This window comes from Phyllobates terribilis, unplaced genomic scaffold, assembly GCF_046119375.1.
Source record: "Phyllobates terribilis strain yellow unplaced genomic scaffold, ASM4611937v1 Scaffold_3__8_contigs__length_932513732, whole genome shotgun sequence".
Classification (NCBI taxonomy): Eukaryota; Metazoa; Chordata; class Amphibia; order Anura; family Dendrobatidae; genus Phyllobates; species Phyllobates terribilis.
This window is the reverse complement of record NW_027362763.1, coordinates 819,898,871-819,919,783: the sequence shown is the minus strand read 5'-3', so window position 1 is coordinate 819,919,783 and position 20,913 is coordinate 819,898,871.

Below are 20,913 nucleotides of genomic sequence, written 5' to 3'. Positions count from 1 at the left end.
GTTTACCCTGGAAACAGGCAGAGTAGGGAGGGGTGCTGCTGAGTGAGGGATAGAATTGATGGTGTAATAATTAGGTATAGGTATTCCACAGTAAGATATATATCCATCTGAACTAACAGTCCTGAGGACTAATCCAGCTGCATATATAAATCCAGATGACAGCAGGAGCTATGCAGGCAGAGTTTGTGGACACTGTAAACAGCAGAATAGGGTCCATTGCACATTCTGTCTGCTCTGCTGCTGTTACAGATATCCGTAGCCTTAGATAACAGGGCTATTTTTGTTGCTCTTAATCCTGATTGTTTTGCTTAAAAAGTGATATAGTACACCATTTTACTGATCTATTTGCTTGTTAGCAGAATTCAGACAGATTTTTATTTTGTTTTATTTGCATTGCTGTATTGTAGAAGTAGAAACTTTTCCATCATCGGATGTGACCCCATATTACTGTGGTAATAATACAGACATTTTGTGGAGCGTGCCAAATATTACCCTCCATTTAAAGTCTACCACTTTGGTGTTGTTCATCCTATTCACACTTTATCGCTGACCAATACCACAGCTATAAGACCACTTCCTAAAGCTGTGGTCATCAGACGTTATACCATATTACTGCGGTAATAATCCTTACATTTTTGGGAGCGTGTCAAGTATTACACTCCATTTAAAGTCTGGCAGTTGTGTGTTCAAATATATTCACAGTTGGTTGCTGACATACCGTATCTGTGAACAATGTTGTCAGAGTATTAAGCCACTTTTACGGACTCTGATAAAATGGCTTGCTCAGCTGTACATGGAGGTAGACATGGAACACTGTCTCTTTAAGTTTTCGAGTTGGTTTAATAAAACGTTATAAACCAGCCTAGAGTTCATAAGGTAAATACAGCCCATTCGGCATAACGGAAAAAAATATATATAAAGATGCAGCACAGTCCATATATTGGCTGGGTTCAGGACACTCAGGGTTAACCACACACAGTTCAGCACAATACATGCAAGTTCCTATCTGGAGTAAGTCTCTCCAGATTCAAAAGACTGGCTATTTATAGCCTGGACCACACCCTGAGGTGGAGATATGGAGAACAACTTCCCACCCTCTCTATGGTGGTTCTCATAAAACACGCCCTTTCAAACAAGGCTGATTAACCCTCTCTGCATCTACCATGCAGGAGAAAATTTCCATGTTTCACATCACTGAAGCTAATAGCCTCAGTGAAGCATATCTCTCCTCCAGTATTCTGCCAGTGACTTTGTCAGAAGACTGACAATAAAACATACAAACACAAAGCTAAATTGGATTTTCCTGGGAGAAATGTTAAGAAACATTCTTTGCAGGGTCATGACTTGTATATAAGGCCATAAAAAATAAAAAAAATAAAAACTATAAAAACACAGCAGGATCTTTAGTATAAAAACCAGACTCGCCAATGCAATCTCTTAATCCTTGCAAGCTTCAACACAATGTTCACAAGGTAGACAGCAGAAGTGGTGGCTCCCCTAGACAACGAGAAAACTCTTTCACGATGGTAGAGACCACCATCTCCTTAGCTTGCTGCCTGGTACTTTTCTGTGAGAATGAACTTGGCTCCAAGCAGCCAGGAATTTCCAGCGAATGGCACGTCATGGTTTGATATGAGCAACCAGTACCAGAGGCGAAGCCATCCCCAATTTCAATAACTCAGGAATTTTATTTGCCAGACTGGCTGCTGTGGGGTTTCTACTCACTTGGGAGAGTTGGTAGTCAAAACAGGAAGCATTTCCATTAAAAGGTCCATTCTAGTTTATTGCGGAGTCATAATCCAGCCATAAACTAAGGAAAATAAACAGCCTTCAGTTCAGGCAAACAAAGTAAACAGCTCTTTAGGCAAAGTCTCTTGAGAACCAGTCCTAATCACACCGGCTGGAAAACATTCAGTACACCGGCTCAGTTTGCAGATACCACAAAATAGGACCTCTTCCTCATCACACAGACTATGTGTCAAACAATGGACTCCATTTTACCTTGTTAACCACACCCAGAGGTGAAGTATGTGGGTAGCCAGACCCGCCCATCTCTCCGGCTACCCGCAAAACCTGGGCCTAGATGCACCAAACAATCCTCTTAGTGCTTGCGTGCATTACAGCAACATTCCAGGATTACATCACAGACGACAGCCATCTCTGTGATACATACCTCCGATCAACTATGTGTCTGTGCCACCTTACACTACTCAAACATTCGTTTCTCACAAAGGAGCTGAAGACAGAGTGGCAGTATGTGCAAGTTTCTCCAGCATGACCTGTTTGTTATATATCAGAGGGAGAACAGAATTGGGATTTGTTATTTTATTATTATTATATTATTATAGTCCTAATTGTAATATTTCTACTCTGGTGAAATTGATGCCACTTTGGTGGTATCAACATTTAATTTTTTGAAATGGGGAGACTACTGGTTGGGTCTCCTTCATGTGTGTTGCCTGTAGCAGTAGGCCTCCCAGACCAGAAGGCCTCCACTTACTTTCAGTCAACTACCCATGTTACTATCCTTACATTTTTGTACCAATAATAATCTATGAAGTTGATTTTCTACCATCTGAATGTGGCTAAGCAGGTTGAGTGTTGCATGTGGTATCAGAGCTCCCAGCACAGCAGACCTACACCGATCCCTCATCCACCTCATCTTAATTTGAAGTTCAATTCAAAGCTGTAAATGCTGGCCTAGACCCTAATACCTCATCTATGGCCCATGGCTGATTGCTGCTTTGGGTCAATTGAGGCCACTTTCCTGCTGTCTGCCTCTAATTTGATGTGTTTTGGCAGCTTTTGGGCGAGTTTGAAGGTGTTGTGTATGGGTTTAGTTTTGACCCCCATTGAATCCAATGGCGTTCGGTAATGTTTGGTGAAAATTCGACAAATAAATCGGTGAATATTGCAATTCCGAGCCGAATATTGAAATATTTGCTCATCTCTACTTGTCACCACTAAAGTGTCTGAGAAATAAGACAGTTGAACCACTTGCCAAGCCTTATTATTCTAAAATCAATAAAAGAACCTAAACTTGAAAAAATTTCCAAAATCCACTAGCAAGTATAAAAATAACAATCTTTATTGATAAATAATCCATAAAAAGATTTTTTCATTGTCAAATAATCACCAAATCATTTGAAAGAGGGAAAGGATGAAACAAACAAAAGAATCAGCACAAAGGGACACATATAATAATTCCATATAAAGTTTGGTCTCAGTTCCTATAGGTGATATTGCCTACGATGAGAAGGTGACTAGTAATGTAGAGATGATAATTCAAATGATCTCTAATAACAATAATCATATAGATGAATCACGTCATCTTGAAAATAGAGCGTTCAAACCCTCAACAAGGCAATACCCAAATGGTTCACATCAAAATACGTATGCTGTAACTGACCCAGACCATTGAACTTACTTGTTTGGTGGAATAGGGCATTCTTGGAAAGATATATGATTAAGGGCCTAATACCACGGGGTTTACGAGTTCAAATCTTTCCATCCTTTGTGGTGGATGATGAACCCCTTAAACTGAGATGGGAAGAAGTTGCCGGGGATTGTTCCCGTGGCTTTATGGAGATCTTAATACAGATGGATGATAAGATCCTTAAAGATATTGAGAAAGAAATAGAGGAAATACAAAGTAATATCAAAAAGGATCTTAGTGACAAGGCCCTTGAAGAAATTAATAAAGAATTGGAACTTAATTTCGTTAATTGGAAAAATGAAGTGTGTACTGCAAAAACAAAGAAGTTTCAGAAAGATATGGCAGATCTTCAGAACAACATGATGTATCGGTGGAGAAATAGGGGCTCTAGAAAAGGTTCCATGATCAGGTCACGTTCTGGCTCAATCTCATCTCATACCTCAATGGATGAAACACGCCCCAATACCAGTGACTCTCAATCTGAGAACACTGTACATATGGGCATCACAAGGGATCTAAGGAACAAGACCAAATCCTATCCGAAAAGAAAAATCACTCCCCCACATCAATATACTAAGAAAACCAGGAGTAATAATATGGAGGTAATTAATCTCTCTAAACATGAACTGTCTCCCACACACTATGAACTTCTGAAATTAGGTCTGTCCTTTTCACCGGTCAGTGGATTCGATTACTTCTTGGCAGTTAAGGATCTCCACCTCTTCTGCCTCAAATTAATTTTGAAAAAATTACACCATAGACCTGAGCATGAGTTGAACTCTATGAGTGATAGGGAGTTGGAGGCATTGGATACATTGGAGGATCTCCTATTGGAGCAAGGCCCAAGCACTGATTTTCCTAAAGCTATTCTGCCCAAATCAACCACATTTCCTCCCTTGTCGATTTGCTCATCAATTGAAATTTTCTCCAAAATGGTCATGGAAGATTTAAAAAAAAATCCCGGGTGGGATTAGGAGAGATAATGTACATCCATTACAGAGAAAAGCCCTTAAAGAACTAAAACGAGGGAAATGTCATGATCTGGCCTTTTAATCAGTATGAGAAGGAGGTATATAGACAGCTGAAGGTGAAAGAAAATTACTCCATTGAGCCTAGTAATCCAACATCACACTTCAGTCTTGAACTTCAAAAAATCCTGATCACTGCATATGAAGAAGGAATTATACCAAAAAAAGTATTGGAGGGTTTAGCTGTAAAATCTCCAAAAATACCCACGCTATACTTGCTCCCCAAGACTCATAAAGATCCATTGGATCCCTCGGGGCGTCCGATAGTCTCTGGCATGGGAGGTCTATGCGAACCAGTCTGTAAATTCATTGACCACTATTTGAAACCACTGGTGGAGACGTTACCCTCCTATGTCAGGGACTCTTCGGACGTCCTGGGGAAATTGGATGGTATCTCCCTGGATGAGGATATGTGGCTGGTGACAGCAGACGTCGAGTCCCTATACACCTGTATAAATCATGATGATGGAATCAGTGCCGCCCGTTTTTTCTTAGGGACAAGTAGTCTGGACAGGCCCCTGGTCAACCTGATTTTGGAACTATTGGAATTCATTCTTGAACACAATTTTTTTGTTTTCAGGGATCAGTTTTATTTGCAGAGACGGGGAACCGCCATGGGCGCGGCATGTGCCCCGTCGTATGCGAATCTCTTCCTCGGCCTTTGGGAGAGGGGGATTTTCTGCGACGGCGGGGTGCATGCCGCGGGCCAGGTGTTGTACTGGTTCCGGTACATAGATGACCTTCTAATCATTTGGCAGGGCACCACATTGCAATTGAACACTTTTTTTGAGGCATTAAATGTTAACAACTATAATATCAAATTAACATACAAATATAGTAGACAAGAGATTGATTTCTTGGATATTGCAATGTCGGTGGACCCGAGGGGCCTGATCCAGACCAGTATCCATCGTAAAATAACTTCTGTAAACTCTGTACTACACGCCTCTTCTGCACATTTACCCTCGACCATCAGGGCCATTCCCACTGGACAATTTATGAGGGCTAAAAGAACATGCTCTACTGCTGTCTCTTTTGAACAGCAAGCTATAGATCTACGAGATCGTTTTTTGGATAGGGGCTATAGCCGCAGAACAATTAAGAGGGGCTTCAATAAGGCAAAGGCAGTCCCGCGGGAAAGACTCCTCAGGACTACCAAGAAAAAACTAACTGATATCCCGAAGATAAGATTTATCTCTACTTTTAATTGTGAGTGGAATTCTATGAAAGTTATTCTTGTGAGACATTAGCCCATCTTACTCACTGATCCAGTTTTGAAAAAGGAGATCTCTGAATTTCCACTCATGACAGCAAGACGCAGTAGAAATCTTCGGGATCATCTAGTCCAAAGCCACTATGTGGCGAAAGGAAAGAGTCACTTTGGGACTGGCAAACAAAAGTGGGGATGCTTTCCCTGCGGTGACTGCCTTGCCTGTACAAGGGGTAACATTATTAGAGCAACCTCCTTTGACACTGCGGATGGGACTCGGACCTTTGCGGTCACCAGTTACATATCCTGTAGTACATCATACGTGGTGTACTACGGGGTGTGCCCATGTGGGAAAATTTATGTAGGACTAACATCTAGGAAGCTACGTATCCGAACTCGGGAATATGTCAGGGACATTGTGGCGGCAGGGGAGGTGGAGGACCTAACGACCGTGAAGACTATCCCAAAACACTTTAAGACCTGTCATAACTCCGATCATCGGGGTTTTAAAATTAGGGGGATTGATCAAATCCACTGTGGTATTCGGGGAGGCGATGTGAAAAAAGCTCTAGCCCAACTTGAGCTTAAGTGGATCATCAATCTGGGGTCTATGTCACCCCTTGGGCTAAATGAGAAACTTAGTTTCTCACCCTTCTTGTAATCTCTACACTTTTAACTTGATTTTAACCTTGTTTTTCTTTTGTGTGATTCTAATTTTTCCTCTTTATGCCTCCGTATTTTAGCGTGAATGACTTGCCATTACTCCCGTTCTGTGATAATATGGGAAGTACCCAACTTTATTGTGTCTTAGACCTACCTTTATTTGGATTTTGTATCTATTGAACTCCAACGAGTGAACCAGCAACTTTGAAGTCACCTTATTTTTCTCCTACATCATTGGACATTTCTTTATTTTGTGCACTCGATGTATATATGATATTTATTATATTGATTTATATACTGTGATATACAAGGATGTGACAAATGTATGTTGTGTTTTTTTTTATTTGTTTTTTTTTATGGTCATGCACATGTATTTACCTGTATCTGTGCACACTACTATACTATGCGCATTCTTAGTCTGATGTGCCAAAAAATGCATTTTTGAATTGTTTAAACTTTAATGTGTATCTGTCTTTTGTGCATTTGGTTATAATTATAACTTTTGTGTACTGATATGGGTGTACTACCATGTTTTGCGTTTGCATAACTCTGCATTAGGTATTTGTGCATATTGATATGTCTGTGCTATATCTATATATTAGTTCACTCACTGATGCACATGTATTTGTCCACATTGTGCGCTTTTTGGGTGCATCAGTACTGTGAGGTATTTGCAACCTCTTTATTAGTCCATCTACTTTCTTTATTTATTCCTCTATAAAGGTTGGTCTTACGTTGGGAAATAGCGCCCCCATAATATTGATTATGCTATGGACTTTTGTATCTGTGGTTCGCGGGTCTCCAGGATGGAAAAGTTTCCCTGGTTACATGATACGAGCATGGACACCCAAAAAATGGCGCCAGTAAGCGCATGCGCACTGCGACAGTCAATCCTATACCGGGCTAAGGCCTCCGTCATTTCCGGCACGCACATATGACGTCAAACGGGGATTTCCCTAGTGCGTGCCGGAAAGGAGAGCCGGACCCCGAACTTCCGGTTTCTCTGTCGCAGCGCTGGGGCACGGCACATGGATTGGTGGACTCTGGATATGGACGGGTATTTAAATGGTGAGGCACGCATATTCCTGATCACACTCCCCTTGAGAAAGCATTGAGTGTGCGAAACGCGCGTCGGGGCGTCACATACGGCACGGGACCAAATTCAGTGACTATTCCTATGGGTAAGTTCAATGGTCTGGGTCAGTTACAGCATGCGTATTTTGATGTGAACCATTTGGGTATTGCCTTGTTGAGGGTTTGAACACTCTCTTTTCAAGATGACATGATTCATCTATATGATTATTGTTATTAGAGATCATTTGAATTATCTCTACATTACTAGTCACCTTCTCATCGTAGGCAATATCACCTATAGGAACTGAGACCAAACTTTATGTGGAATTGACGCGCCCCCTGGGCCAGTGCTGTAGGGGATACCCGGAGCCGGATCTCGATGGGGGTAGTAGTCCTTGTGGCGGTGACCCGGTCCGTGCCCTGGGTGTCAAACTAAGTGGCAGTCTATGGCAGTAGATGTTAACTTGATTGTCGACTACGCCACCCGTTGAGTGCGGCTTTGAAGCCGCCGCTGCAGAGCAGTCCGCTGAGGCCGGTGGTATATGTGCAGCAGTGATGGTATAACCCCCAACGGGAGGGGTATGGCCTCAGGGCAGCAGGTGTAGATGGTGGGGGTTGTGATGGTGCCGTAAGAAGACTCAGAGTCGGGAGATGCAGTTCAGGGTTTTTACTTACTGGTGTCCTTTTAGTCACTCTGGCCTTGAGTGACCACCCGAGCCGTGCTGCGTCCACCAGGTCCTGGACTCGGCCAACCCCCAGGCAATTCCGGAGCGTGGTCCTGAGCTCCTTTCTGACTCTCCCTTTCTCTGGCCGTTCCCACCAGGGATCCACTTTTGGCCGGCTCCCTCGGGTCTCTTGGTGGTCAAACCTCCTCTGGGTTCCCTGACCCTATACTTGGTGTGCCTTTCTGGTGGATTTGGTGAGGGTCGTGGCAAATCTTGACCACGACCTCCGGTTTCTGGCTGAGGATTAGTGGCCTCCACCAGTTCGGGTTCCGGTACCCTTGTCCGCCAACCCTTCACCCTTTTGTCTGTATTCTGGGATCTTGGGGTTCCCTTCTTGTTTCCTCTCTGGGTCCTTCTTTCTCCTCTCTCTCTCTCAGCAGGCTCTGCTCTGGAGCTGGGCCTACCCGGAGCCACAGCTCCCTGTCAGCCCTCCTGGCTGAGCTCCTCTGCTCTGCTCCTCTTGCCTGACTGAACTCACTGACCCTATCCTAAGATGGTGCCCACCTTATATTCTCCCTCTATGTGTGAGCTCAGGTGACCAGCACCCAATGAGCTCCTATCTTTACCCAGACTACTCCCCCTATCTGCCCCTACACTACTGGGATGTTCCACCCCCCTCCCACTCCAGCCAGGGACAGACGCTGTCGTACCTGCACATATACTGGTGGGAGTACCGTCGTTCTGTCCCCCGGAAATGGGATGTATGTAGTGCATGCAGCCTACTAGCTCAGTTCCACACTCCATCCTTACCCGGGAGTGGAATACCACACCTCTGGCTTGAGGTGTAATACCCCTGTAGCAGCCGAGTCCTCAGGGTGCTACATTCCCCCCTGGTAAACCACAGCACGTCCTCGGGCTGTAAAGAATAAAAACATCCAAAACATACAAATTTTTTTCAAAAACATCATAAACATATAAAACACTATATATATCATCAGCATAAAACTTTTCATATTAAACTTTTCATAGTAAACATTCTTGTTCCTCCGGCCACTGTGCAACTTGTGACCGGGTAAAGTGCAACAGTCTGTTCAAGAAAAACGCAGCTTTCCTATAAAACCAGTAGGGGGCGCCTTAGAAAGCGCAACTATATACAAGGGGAGGTATGGCCGCTCTCAGTCCTCGGCCAGTGGGGAAAAGGGATGGCTGTTCACAGTTCTCAGCCTGTTAAGGGATAGGGGACACACGGGTTTAAGTTCACACTTGTCCCAACGGGGACTATATCTTTCTGGCAACAGTTATTGTACCCCCACGGGTAACTATTTACAGTGCTCCTACTGTACATCAGTGGCGACGTCCTCCTGCTCCTGCCTGAGGGTAATCTTCAGACCCGTCCGGGTCCTCTTGATCCTCCTCACTCCGTAGCTCCTCCTCAGTCAGTCTGTGTACATTTAGAGCATACGGCCCTTTGGCGCATTGATGCCGGGTGAAGGTGACCTCATCTCCCAGGTAAAGGTCACGACCTCTGTGTCCCTCCGGCAGATGGCTTTCTACGTCTCTGCGGGTGACAAAGACGTCGCCGGGGGTTCTGTGGTCCCGTATAAAACCCCACCCGTGCTCCATTTGGAATTTTATTACAGTCCCGCTGGCACGGGGACCGTTGGCAGTACGGGGGTTTCTGCGGGCCCAATGCTTTTGCTCGGCACTCTGGACTTGGAGCCGCTCCTCGCGGACCCGCCTCTCTCGTCGCTCCTTAGCAAAAACCTCCAATTGTTGCCGGCAGCACTCCGTACGCTGGGCTGCGGCTGCCCAGGTCTCCTCGGTGAATCCCATCAGGTCCTCACCCTTAGGGTCCCACTCAAATTGGGCATCCTCCAACGGAAGCGGATCGAGTTTGGCGGGCGCAGGAGCCGGAATAAGAGGCTCATCCAGAGGCCGTTCCCTCCGGAATCGAGGGTGAATATATTCAGGTGGCCACACGAAGAGGAGCCCGTCCTGGGTGGTGTTTTGTGTGGAGTGGTCTTCGCCCAGACGGGGTGCTGTGGAGGCAGAGGGCGCTGTGGTGTTTGCGGCGCCCAGGGGCTCCTGGCCTTGCGTCCAGGCCGAAGGTAGTCTGAATACAAAGGGCGCTTTAAAGGCTGCGGCGCCCGGGTCTACCAGGCCTTGCGACCAGACCGGTGGCATGATGGAGGTAGAGGGCGCTGTGTTTACGGCGGCGCCCGGGGGTACTTGGCCCTGCGACCAGGCCGGGGGCGCCTCCTGCTTGGCCGCGCTCTGAGTTGAGGCGCATGGCGCAGCAGGGGGCGTGGCCGCGGCTCCTGCCGCTTGAGGCCTAGCTTGGAGCGGTGACGATGCAGCAACGTGAGTGGTGAGTGGGGTCTCGGGCTCTGCGACGGGGAGCTGGGGCAGGCTTGCGACCATCGGGCACGGGGTAGTGACGTCCCCATTACCTGCTCCCTTTTCTTCAACTCCCTCCGCGGCGTCGTCTCCGGCCGTCGTCCCTCCTGCACCGTCGTCAGAGGCGGACATGCTCCTTGTCGTGGGTGGCGTGCTTCGCTGGCGGGTTCCAGCCTGCAGGGCCATCTCTCTGCTCCACTCCGTCAGCGTTTCTCGCTGCACCTCGGCCATCCTCCGTGCGAGGCGCTCCAGCGCGGTCTGCGCACACTCCCGGTCTTGGGGGAGCTGTGCCAGGATCTCCACCAGGCCTAGTGGGGTGGTTGCTTGCAGCAGGCTCCTGACCACAGGGTCAGTGCTGCCTGACTCTCCCTCCATCTCCGGGTGCGACTTCTCCGGACTCCTCTCCAGACTCCTCCAGGCGGCACCCATCTTCTCTCTTTTGTTCTTGGTCCGCCCACATTGAGGGTGGTCCCGGGGCAACTTAGTGATTGTCAGTTCCAGGGGCAGTCCCCCCACGCTGATAAACATCTCTAGCATCACAGTCTCTGCTGGTGGGGGCGGTTTCCGCTTTTGGTGCCATTCCTTGACCTGGCCCACGATGGGAGGTGGCCTCTTGCCACCCTCTGGCACGCCCATAATGGCGTCCGCTCTGCCAGGGCGGGAAATCTTCTGAAATGGCGGGAATCGTCTCCCAGTGGCGGGAAACTCCGTGGATGGTGGGAAAAAGCTGCAGATGGTGGGCAACCGGCGGGAAACGATCCGTGATGGCGTCCGATGGCGGGGACCCTCTGGAATCGGCGGGAGACTTCTTTTTGAGGTAAATGTGAACTTTTCTTCAGGCACGCAGTACCCGGTGATTGCGGGCACGTTATCCTGCCGACTACGCCAAAAGTTGACGCGCCCCCTGGGCCAGTGCTGTAGGGGATACCCGGAGCCAGATCTCGATGGGGGTAGTAGTCCTTGTGGCGGTGACCCGGTCCGTGCCCAGGGTGTCAAACTAAGTGGCAGTCTATGGCAGTAGATGTTAACTTGATTGTCGACTACGCCACCCGTTGAGTGCGGCTTTGAAGCCGCCGCTGCAGAGCAGTCCGCTGAGGCCGGTGGTATATGTGCAGCAGTGATGGTATAACCCCCAACGGGAGGGGTATGGCCTCAGGGCAGCAGGTGTAGATGGTGGGGGTTGTGATGGTGCCGTAAGAAGACTCAGAGTCGGGAGATGCAGTTCAGGGTTTTTACTTACTGGTGTCCTTTTAGTCACTCTGGCCTTGAGTGACCACCCGAGCCGTGCTGCGTCCACCAGGTCCTGGACTCGGCCAACCCCCAGGCAATTCCGGAGCGTGGTCCTGAGCTCCTTTCTGACTCTCCCTTTCTCTGGCCGTTCCCACCAGGGATCCACTTTTGGCCGGCTCCCTCGGGTCTCTTGGTGGTCAAACCTCCTCTGGGTTCCCTGACCCTATACTTGGTGTGCCTTTCTGGTGGATTTGGTGAGGGTCGTGGCAAATCTTGACCACGACCTCCGGTTTCTGGCTGAGGATTAGTGGCCTCCACCAGTTCGGGTTCCGGTACCCTTGTCCGCCAACCCTTCACCCTTTTGTCTGTATTCTGGGATCTTGGGGTTCCCTTCTTGTTTCCTCTCTGGGTCCTTCTTTCTCCTCTCTCTCTCTCTCAGCAGGCTCTGCTCTGGAGCTGGGCCCAGCCGGAGCCACAGCTCCCTGTCAGCCCTCCTGGCTGAGCTCCTCTGCTCTGCTCCTCTTGCCTGACTGAACTCACTGACCCTATCCTAAGATGGTGCCCACCTTATATACTCCCTCTATGTGTGAGCTCAGGTGACCAGCACCCAATGAGCTCCTATCTTTACCCAGACTACTCCCCCTATCTGCCCCTACACTACTGGGATGTTCCACCCCCCTCCCACTCCAGCCAGGGACAGACGCTGTCGTACCTGCACATATACTGGTGGGAGTACCGTCGTTCTGTCCCCCGGAAATGGGATGTATGTAGTGCATGCAGCCTACTAGCTCAGTTCCACACTCCATCCTTACCCGGGAGTGGAATACCACACCTCTGGCTTGAGGTGTAATACCCCTGTAGCAGCCGAGTCCTCAGGGTGCTACAGAATTATTATATGTGTTCTTTTGTGCTGTTTCTTTTGTTTGTTTCATCCTTTCCCTCTTTTAAATGATTTTCTCATTATTTGACAATGAAAAAATCTTTTTATGGATTATTTAGCAATAAAGATTGTTATTCTTATACTTGCTAGTGGATTTTTGAAATTTTTTCCAAGTTTAGGCTCTATGATTGAGGATTCACTACATAGTCTTGTTCATGTAAAATTGAATGGGGAGATATGACTTATCTATCTTCAGCCAGTATATATTACTTATATCTTTGGAATAGTTTCTTGCATTAAAATCAATAAAAGGCAAGGAATGCATTAAAAATTATACGGAAATTATCATTAAGAAGAGGCTGACAACAAGAGGTGCAACTGTCATAATGGATTGGGAATTGGACTCTAATGAAGCTAAATATCAATTAATGGATTTTAATGTGGGCAAAAATAAAGAAGATAATGCTAATATTTTTAAAATGATATAGATTAGATAGTGGACAGTGCCTTTAATAGAAAGCTTTTTTCAGAAAAGCTTAAAAGGTCTCTCATTAACACTTTAATAGCTATCTATATACACCGATTTTTTTTATCTACTTCCAAAAATTTACAAAAAATCTTAACAGACTTCTGGAACATCCTATAGATTCTAGAATTATTATAGAAATAGTAGAGACTTTAGTGGTGCACTATCTCCAAAAGATTGGTAAGAAATTGCCAGATTGCCTATCAGATACTAATCAATTCCTTGGAAAGGTGGAAACTGTTGACGGTGACAAGAGTCTCTACACCAACTTACCTTATGAGGATATAGGTGTAATTAGGGAAATATTCTGTGAAAATCCTATAATCTTTCACCCCGTCACCCAGAAACCTGTTTTCACTTTCCTGACCAGGCCAATTTTTTCAATTCTGACCATTGTCACTTCATGAAGTAATTATTCTGGAACGCTTCAACGGATCCCAGTGATTCGAAGGCTGTTTTCTCATGACATATTGTACTTCATTACTTGCATTTACTTGTGAAAATATCATAAATTTGGAGAAAATTTTTAAAATTTCACAATTTTCAAACTTTTCATTTTATCCCCTTAGACCAGAGTTATGTCACACAAAGTAGTTAATAAATAACATTTCACACTTGTCTACTTTACATCAGCACAATTTTTGAAACATAGTTTTTTTTTGTTAGGGAGTTAGATTGGGCGCACGGCAGGGCTTGGAAGGGAAGGAGCACCATTTGACCTTTTGAACGCAAAACTGGCTGGAATCGAGAGCGGATGCAAGGTCGTGTTTGGAGAGCCCCTGAAGTTCCTAAACAGAGGAAACTCCTCACTAATTACCCCATTTTGGAAACTAGACTCCTGAAGGAATTTATCTAGATGTGTGTTGAGCACCTTGAATACCTTAGTGCTTCATAGAAGTTTATACCGTGGAGTCGTGAAAATAAAAAATCACATTTTTTCCCACAAAAATGTTATTGTAGTCCCAAATTTCTCATTTTCACAGGACCAACAGGAGAATATGGATTGTTTGCAATTTCTCCTGATTATACCAATACCCTGTATGTGGTGGAAAACTACTATTTAGGCATACGGCAGAGCTTGGAATTGGAGTGCAGACTTTGATGCAATGGTCTGTGCGAGCCATGTCAAGTTTGGAGAGCCTCTGATGTGCCTCGTCAGTGGAAATCCCCCACAAGTGACCCCATTTTGGAAAATACATCCCTCAAGGAATTTATCTAGAGGCATAGTTTTAGTAATGATTTTAATGCTTCTAGTTTTATTGGTGTATGAATTTATGATGTGGTGGTATGTGTAAGTTGAGCGGGCTGAGTACATCAGATTATAAAAGTGTTTTGAGTCAACAGGGTAAAACCAAATTGTATTAATTTATGGACGTGGTATGCTTTGAAGCAGTCCTCAATACAAAGGCCAAGTTTCTCAGGGCAGGCTTCACAATCGTAAATTGTGTCCTTTCGTATTCCCCTCTTGGAGTGTACTGAGCATACACAGCACTTTTTTGTCTTCTTCCCTTCTTTGCTGTATGGGGAACCTCTCCAGGAAAATGTTGACCTGGTACAATGCGAGGACCATCAGTTTGAGAAGTACTGGGACTGTAACCTTCCTAAGTGCCAAACATTAGGGCCTTGATGACTACCTCCTGAAACTGAAGGAAGGTTTGTACCGCGCATGGCCAATTTTTTGTACTATACTTTACCATTTGGGACTTCAGTTGTGGTACCTGGGACATTGACAAGAGATATGTTGACACAGTGTATGGAGGTCATGATAAGGGCATCCCTCTTATACTCGACCACCAGCATGTTGTCACTGCATTGGGCTCCGCTCTCACCCTTTCTCAGCTGTTGCCCAATTAGCAGCTTAGGGCGGATTCTCTGTTTTTTTTCACACGTAGCCGAATGCAACTGTACCTCTGACAGAGAGGGTCTTGAAGAGTGGTATGCTGGTGTAAAAGTTATCTATGTAGAGGTGATAACCCTTATCCAGCAGTGGCTGCAGCAATTCCCACACAATTTTTCCACTCATCGCCAGGACATGTGGGCATTCATGGGGTCATTCTTGATGTCCTTCCCTTCGTAGATCCTAAATCTGTGGGTGTTGCCTGAGGTATTCTCACACAGCTTGTAGTTTAATTTCGTACCTGGCCCTGTTACTGGGAATGTTAGCTTCCCTTTGAAATGAACCAGAGATTCATCTATATAGATGTCCCTTTGGGGGCTGTACAACTCAGCAAATTTTCTGCTGAAGTGGTCAACTACTGGCCGAATTTTATATAGACGATCAAACTTAGGATCGTCTCGGGGAGGGCACTTCACATTATCACTATAATGCAAAATTTTTTGGATTGCTTCAAATCGTGGCTTTGTCATGGCTATATGGAATACAGGTGTGCTGTAGAGTATATCAGTACTCCAGTATTGCCAAAGATGTATTTTGACTGAGCTCATATGCAGCACAAAAACCCCAAAATGTCATAATTTCTGTTGCATTTACAGGGGTCCATCTAGCATATGATGACGTGGGATTTTGGGTGAAAAATTGATGGGCATACAAATTTGTCTGGGCAATCATAAGATTTATTATTTCCATGCGGAAAAATAATTTAGAAAAGTCAATTTCAGTGAGGCCTATACTGTCAAATTGGATTCCTGAGCTACCCATGAAATCAGGAATAACAGGCTGATGATTTTTGGGGGCTGAAGTCCATATGGGATCGATTGCTGTACAGGTTGCTTTGGTCCTAGGACACCTTGCTGGGGATCCCACCTCACTGGATGAGAAAGAGGAAGAGAAACAGAGGAATGTGGGATGTTTCTCACTGCCTGAATCCGTGTCAGAGGCAAGGATGCAGTATGCCTCCTCTGCTGAACAGTGTCTTCTTGACTAAGGGACATTTTTATATTATTCTTCAAAACACTGGGGATGTGTGTGTGAGTGGTGCTTTTACACATGTATTGTGTGGGACTTGTGTAAAGGGTATTATTTATTATAAAAAGTAGAAAGAAAAAAGTAGAGAAAAAACGTAGAAAAAAAATGTAAAGAAAAAAGTAGAGGAAAAAAAAAGGAAAAATTTGGAAGAAACACTTTAAAGGAAAAAAATGAAAAGAAAAATCAGTACAAGTGTACAAGTAAAAATAAGTTTGTATAAAAAAAAATTAGTGACATTCACTACACTAATGCCCTACCTATAAAGTTAGTTTTTTGCAAAAGAAAAACTGACTTCACTAACACTGCCATGTACTCTCCCCTAATGTGCCAGTTAAAAATGTATTCGGCGCTATTCTTTTCTTTTGCAATAGAAAAAGGAAAGTCACTAACACTGCGAAATACGCTCCCCTAATGCACTAGCTAAGTTACCCGGTGCCAACAATTCTTTTTTTTGCAAAAGAAAAAGGTACGTCACTAACACTGCGACGTACGTTCCCCCAATGCACTAAGAAGTTACCCGGTGCTAACAATTCTTTGTTTTTTGCCTACCTATAAAGCTCTTCTGTACTACTTTTTTTTTTCTAAAAGAAAATTGGACGTCAATTACACTGCAACGTCCTCTCCCCTAATGCACTACCTCCCAACCTACAAAGCTACTCTGTACTACTATTATTCTTTTTTTAAAAAAAGAAAATCAGATGTCACTTACTTTGCAACATCCGCTTCCCTAATTCCCTATCAATAAAGCTATTTTGTACTAACGACCATTATTTTTTTTCTAAAAGAAAATTAGATGTCATTTACACTGCGACGTCCGCTACTCTACCTATAGCAAAAAAATGAAAAAGTCCCTTGGCGCAGACTGTGATCAGCAGTTATACTGATCAGAGTGCTGCGGCCACGGGAAGAGCATGAATGCTCAGTACAGGAGGCGGTGTACATGGGAAAGGCGCAAAACAGCGCTTCAAAGACACAATTGAGAATGGGGTGGGGGGGTGGGGTGTTAGTTGGAACAGTGATTTGGAAACAGTTGCTGCTGTGATCACAGATCGGTCACACAGCAGTCTGCACACAGACAGCACAATGCACAGCACTGGATCGCAGGAGACAGGAAATCGCATTGGCCATCAATGAACTTATTTCTCTCAGGTAACACAGAGGGGGTCTACAACTGCTCTGCATGGCAGCTCTGAGGAAGAGATGGTGTAGCGCGCAGGGGATGGGGACGACTCGGTACCCGGGCCTTTGCCTGGTTTGGGGGTGTCGCGGTGGTCGGCTCCTGGGCCTGTACCCTGAGGTCACTCTTGAAAAAGGGGATTGGATAAAATAAATAAACAGTTTGTGACGCCACCTGTGGTACCTGGTAATGATTACCAGCGCTGCTTCAGACCTCCGGGGGTGTTGGGATGCAGCTGAGGTGTTTCTGCTCCCCACAGGTGGAGCGGGCCCCCGGGGCAGTGTGGAGTTTTATGGTGGGTGGTGATGCTGGGGCTTGTAGTGCAGGCGGGATGGCGCAGCAGGAGTAACTGACAGAGACAGGAGATTCGCTTCAATACCTTTACTGGTGCGGATGTCAGGTATGGTCCAGGGTACTCAGTAGGATGGGTGCACTTCAGGACTTCTCCCCAGTGAGCGGGTATAAGGCCTCCTGGTCCGTTTCTGCCTCTCTGTATGCTCCTGGCCAGCCTGCACTGGGCCTAGCTTATGTGTCGTGCTGTTCCTTCACCTGACGCTCAGTAGTAGGACCTTCTGCTGGCAACCACTATCCCTGGGCACCGAGGCCTTCGTGGCTCCTGGTCCTGTAATGGGTCTAGCTTCAGGTTGGCCAGGGACTTGTAGTACTCCTGGAATGCCCGTGATCCCTACTGGGTATACACTGTGTTCCAAATTATTATGCAAATAATATTTTCTCAGATTTTCCCAAATTACCTATATGAATTGCAGTCATTGTAATTTTCCAGTCAAATAACTATTAGAGTACAATTGAAAGGTTTTTGTACAAACTGCCTATGATAACAGTATATTTTTAAAAAAATAAAAAACTCAAACTGCACTCAAAATGCATGTTCCAAATTATTATGCACAGCAGAGTTTTCAACCTTTTCATTTTAATAAAGAACAAAAAAATGGTCATTTTTGAAATTATAAGCATTAGCAGGTTATTACAAACTGAAATCAAACAGTTTTCAACTCAAAACTTTATTCTAGGTGATGTTACATTTGCACATAAGACCCCTTGTTCGCAAGGAGCTTCTGAACTCTCTCGTCCATTGAATTTGTCAGGTTTTGGATGGTTTCTGCTTTAATTGTTTTGCATGAGGACAGAATACCCACCCAGAGCTGTTGCTTAGATGTGAACTGCCTCCCGCCATCATAGACACTCCTTTTGATGATGCTCCAGAGGTTCTCAATGGGGTTGAGGTCACGGGAGGCAGTTCACATCTAAGCAACAGCTCTGGGAGGGTATTCTGTCCTCATGCAAAACAATTAAAGCAGAAACCATCCAAAACCTGACAAATTCAACGGACGAGAGAGTTCAGAAGCTCCTTTCGAACAAGGGGTCCTATGTGCAAATGTAACATCACCTAGAATAAAGTTTTGAGTTGAAAACTGTTTGATTTCAGTTTGTAATAACCTGCTAATGCTTATAATTTCAAAAATGACCATTTTTTTGTTCTTAATTAAAATGAAAAGGTTGAAAACTCTGCTGTGCATAATAATTTGGAACATGCATTTTGAGTGCAGTTTGAGTTTTTTATTTTCTTTAAATATACTGTTATCATAGGCAGTTTGTACAAAAACCTTTCAATTGTACTCTAATAGTTATTTGACTGGAAAAATTACAATGATTGCAATTCATATAGGTAATTTGGGAAAATCTGAGAAAATATTATTTGCATAATATTTTGGAACACAGTGTAAAGGGACCCTGTAGGCGTGGACCCGGTGTCCGGTTGGTATATCGGGGTGAGCCTATGATGCTCCTCTGCCCCCTCTACTCCTCTCTCCTTTCTACTCTTGCCTTCGGCCACACTCGGGGCCCTCAGAACTCAGGAGCAGACGTGCTGCATCTTCGCTGCTCTCAGGGTCAGCACTCTCTGAACAACTAATTCTGACTGAAGTGCCTGGCTCCACCCTCCATATATATATATCCCTAATGGGGCTCCCCCTGGTGGTATGAGGTGGATAGGTGGAGGTGTTTGTATGAAGTGAGGGCCTCTTGTGGAGAAGTCCATCCATGCACCCTTTTGGGATCTGTGGTGCCTGTGCGCCTGTGGAGTGAAGCACTTTGTAACAGGTTACAATAATAATAACAATTATAATAACATTTTCTTAAAAACATAATAAACACTCTTCTTTAAAATCTCAGTGAGATCCATTAACTGGTGTCCATCTCACTGGTGAAGATGAGCAGCATGAGGGACCCGTCTGAAAACCCTCAATGTAGGCCCTGGGCGTGGCTGCAGGGCATAAGTGATCCAGGTGCTGGACCAAGTCTTCGGCCACTCCAAACGGGTTTTTGTTCTGTGGCCTTATAAGGGGGCACTTTTGATGAGTGCAACTATTTACAAATAAAGTTTTTGGCTGCTCACAGTCCTCAGCCTACAAGTCTCTGTACCCTGACGGGGAACTACAGGCACACATTTAATTTCAGTTTACACAATAAACAATATGCAATACCCTACTGGGTAACTATTTATAAAGTAGGCACTTTGTGTTTATTCCCTAAACCTGGTAGGGATCTGTCCTTGTGTGCTGCGTGTGGACCTTCGTAGCACTGGGGTGTTACTAGTGTCTGTGCATGCACTTTCTGTTAATCTAGCAGGTGTACGTGCTGGTAGATTATAAAACTGTCTTAATCTCTCTATGGGACTGGCAAGTGCAGTGTCTACTGGGCCTGCAGGCTCTGCTTCAACTGGTGCTTCTCCACTTACTGGGGACTCTTCCTGTTCCTGAGCAGGCTCTTCCAGGGTGCTTACAGGTTCTTCTGGTTGTTGATAGAAGTGTATCACCGGTATTATAACTACTCCATCAAGTTGAGGCCAGTCTGCAGGGAAATCTCCTAGAACTGTGTGAAGCACTTCTTCCTTGGGTTCTTCCGGTGATATAGGAGGTAATTCTTGCTCTGTTGTCTTCAGTAGACCTGGGCACACTTTCAAATGGTCTCTTGAGACTGTTGTGGTCGTTTTTCCTCCCTCTTTGCTAATCAGGCAAGATTTACTGTTGTCAAATCTGGAGTTCAGCACTGTGTAGGGCTCTCTTTCCGACTGGTCATCGAGCTTGTGACTTCTTCTCTTCCGCTTTAGCACTATCTCTCCAGGTGCCAAGGGTTCTGCTGGTGCATGTTTATTGTACTGTTCTTCCTGCCTCTCCCTTACTCTGTTCAGACTGTCTTCGACACAGGCCTGTACTCTCCTGTACTGCTCTTGCCGATTTGTATCCCAGTCTTCAGTGGACATATCTGCTTCAGGTTCTACCACTCCGAGTTCCAGGTCCATGGGCAACTTTCCGGGTCTTGCTCTCATGAGGTACGATAGGGTACAATTAGTAGAACTCACAGGTATGTGATTATACAGATCTACCAGGTCAGGTAGTTTGTCTGGCCACTGGTTCCTTTCTTCCAAGGGTAAGGTTTTCAGCAGGTCTATGACGATGTTGTTCATTTTCTCACACAAACCATTAGTCTGAGGGTGATACGGCGTAGTCCGGATCTTCTTGCACCCATACAGATGACAGAATTCTTTAAACAGCTCGGCTTCAAAGGCAGGGCCTTGATCCGTCAGCACTTTGGCCGGTTATCCATGAGGCCTGCAGAAGTATGCTTGGAACGTTCTTGCTGCAGTTTCTGCTGTCAGATCCTTGACAGGGGCTACCACC